The sequence below is a fragment of the Atta colombica genome, unplaced genomic scaffold (assembly GCF_001594045.1).
Source record: "Atta colombica isolate Treedump-2 unplaced genomic scaffold, Acol1.0 scaffold89, whole genome shotgun sequence".
NCBI lineage: Eukaryota > Metazoa > Arthropoda > Insecta > Hymenoptera > Formicidae > Atta > Atta colombica.
The window spans coordinates 653,507-656,771 of record NW_017259582.1 but is presented as its reverse complement, the minus strand read 5'-3'; the positions used below and the strand labels follow the sequence as shown (position 1 = coordinate 656,771).

The window sequence follows — 3,265 nt, the reverse complement described above, 5'->3', positions numbered from 1 at the left end:
TATATATATGTATATATGCAAGGTTTTCAACAATAGAAATCTAGTGGTCCCAAAATTTGAAATCGTAAAAAATTGACCAATTATAGTCGATTATTCTGCTCACATTCGCCTACGATGATCAATTTCTTCGATTTCAGACTTTATGATCACTACGATCCTATTGTAGACCACTTACTTATTATCTCTTCACATGTTGTTAACACAAACGACTGATCGGTTATTATCTGGCATTATAAGATATAGTCAAACCTGCATTATTTATTAAAAAATGATTAAAGAAATGATTCTATTAAATAGAATTTAAATTTAAAAATAGAATTCGAAAAATTTCCCTGACAATTTTAACAAAATTTCAAGATTTTCAAGGGTAAAAAAAAAATTTCCTGAAAATTCTAGGTTTTCCAAATTTTTCCTGGCAGAGGACATTCTTCTAGATTAATGTACGACAGCTTTAATATGCATCAGTGTGCATTACTATGCCCAATCGAATTTGCTATTAAACATAATTGAAAAACACAGATAATAAGAACATTTCTGAAATCTGTTATATATTCTCAGTTCCTAATTGTTTATGATTTTCAATTGTGTCTAAAATTTTACTTCTTTTTTCTAATTCTAAGAAATTAGAAAGAATTAGAAAAAGATAAAATGTAATTCATATTTAGCACAATTCCTTTCTTATCTTTTCTTTTTCAATCGATTTCTGTATACAAATAATATTATTTACGCACGCACACTTATGGGACGGCAGGCACAATTATTTTTAAACTCTTTTTGGATGCTTCTTCCAATTTTTCAGAGTAGCTCCGATAAATCCCATTTACCCTTCGTCTTCATAATTTTCGCGTTATTTCGGCACCGAATAATATAAAATCCAATCCTACATCGCAACGTCTATTGGATAATACAATCGTGATAGAGTGCATAGACAGACGGCGGTCTATCCGCCAGAAGCGGATACAAGCGAGAGAGGAATTCTAGGTCACTGTCCTGACATCGAGGCAATGTGACCGAGAGAAACCGAGCGTCCGGGTAATCCGTTACACCGAAAACCCGTTATGAGAGGAGCATAGACGAGCGCGAGCGTGATCGTGACTTTAGCCATGACCACGAATCGATCAGTCGAGAACACCGAGAATCGTTCCCATTTCTTTTCGACTATCACTCTCTCCGACGCATTCCTGTTCCTTCCGATGGCTCGATAAACGACAAACTAAACTTCTTATCATGACACGAGTCATGCTCTCGTAACTTCGTCACGTATACATAACCAGTACAATTCTTGAATTCGCGAAAATCAACGCTTACGTCAGACCACGCATGTTCGACTATGAGTTTCGCAAGTGCACAAATGAATAAATATATTGACTTTATTTATTTATTACCAATCGTGTCGATTTGCTAACGGAACGGGTTCCTAACAGAGTTAAACGGCACAAATTAATTTTTTCATGATGATAAAGAAATTAATTTGTGCTCTTATTATCCATTTTATATCCTTATTATTAACTATATTCTGATTGCCGCACAGATTTATTTTAATCCCTTGATGTCATAGTATTGTATTTTATATATAACGTAATTTAAAATTTTTTTATATTAAAATATATTTTGCAATCAAATATGCTTTTTTAATAAAAACTTTTTGGATAAGTTGATAGACTGATGAAAAATTCTTCCAGAATATTCACAATATATCACATAAATGCAAATATTCTCGATTCATTTACAAATGGTAATAATACTAAGAAATATGTGTTTATTCAAATTGTGTGATGCACGCGGCGTTTGATAAATGTGTATCAATTGGATATACGTGGTTATCAAAATGTTAATGCAATCCTAAAAACACAAATTACAAAATAATTTACCATCAAATTATGTCGTGATATATCAAACAAATCATATCATCAGTGTCATGAATTATGAGTTCAAACAAACGATGTTGAAAGTTCACATTGGCGAACGACAAATAAGAATGTAGCAACAAACTGCGAATTACGTAGGTATTCATAGTCCGATGCGGGGTCTACAATAGAAGTCGATAGGAGTAGCGATCATACACTGTTAAATCTATAAGCTTTCTACAATAAGCTATTACTTAAGTTTTAAGTTTTAAATCATAAGAAATTACACATCACAGTCGAATGTAAGAAGAATAATTAATTATGATAATTAATTATAATTGGTTACTTTCTTAAACTTAAGACTTAAAACTTAAATAATGATTTATTGTAGAAAGTCAAACATTAAACTTAATATGAGTCGATATTGCTCCTATATATTGAAACAATAGTTATATTTGACACTATATAGTATAGACACTATATAGTGTCAAATTGACACTATATAGTGTCAAATTGACACTATGTAGTGTCAATTTTAATTATCGTTTTAGTAAAAAATAAATATTTAGTAGAAGCAGTGGCGACTCACATTAGGTTAAATTTGACGCTATAGATTTAACAGTGTAGAAAATAAATCGATCACAGTCGATTATTCTTCTCATATTCGACTGTGATTGGTTAATTTTCTATCCAGCGTAAGAGAGCGTACAAATACATGACGATAAGTGTAAAAATCGTTTAACATCAAATCATTATTATTACTACTGGCAGCTACAACACGATGAAAAACTACGGTTTCCGCTGAACTACATACAGACGCTAGTACAGGTGTTGCAAACTTGTTCGTCTCACGTGTACGTCGACTGAGGAAGCATGAGAAGTTATCATGCTGCATGTTATTTACTTTACTTCACGCTCTTTGATAACCGACTTAAATATGCGTGTAGCCGATAACGGAATCCAAGATACTCTAATTTAAAAAAATATGGCATGGCAAAATTTCGCTCGAATAAACTTACGTTATTCCTTTGCGAGAAGGCGAATCTTCGTATTACTGCGAGATGTGGTAAAACGGCAATTGCACGACAGTTCATGTTTAATAACAGCCAATAGCACGCTAGCATCCGGTTGCGTTTCAAAGTATGTCAGCGGGACACTGACCACCAAAACGCATCCGAGCGTTGCTAAGACGTGACTGGAAAGACATCCTTATCTAATTGGTATGAATGATTGGAAAAGCGATCGCAAATACCAAATAGCATAAGTGTGCAAATCAACTTTCTTTAATCGCTTTCTTTAAATGTTTCCGGTCGTGCTCAAAATCCCCTCGCTTATATGTAACAGAAAATTTCTTTTGTATTTTTACTTTTTTCCAAAAGTATACATCAAAATTATATTTACAAAAGTAAACACACGAT

At 32.8% G+C, this 3,265-nt stretch overlaps 1 protein-coding gene across 3 annotated transcripts in view; it reads right to left on the bottom strand.

Moving 5' to 3' along the window:
* The window catches only part of LOC108693255 (putative fatty acyl-CoA reductase CG5065), a 41,171-nt gene that overhangs the window by 28,615 nt on the left and 9,291 nt on the right, over nt 1-3,265 (bottom strand). Inside the window, exon 1 of one of the 3 annotated variants that reach the window (XM_018202108.1) lies at nt 2,867-2,939. The exons of the other annotated variants lie outside the window; for them this stretch is intronic. The gene's annotated coding sequence lies outside the window, so the exon portion shown is untranslated. Of the gene's footprint in view, nt 1-2,866; nt 2,940-3,265 lie in introns of those variants that run through there. 3 annotated transcript variants of the gene reach the window in all.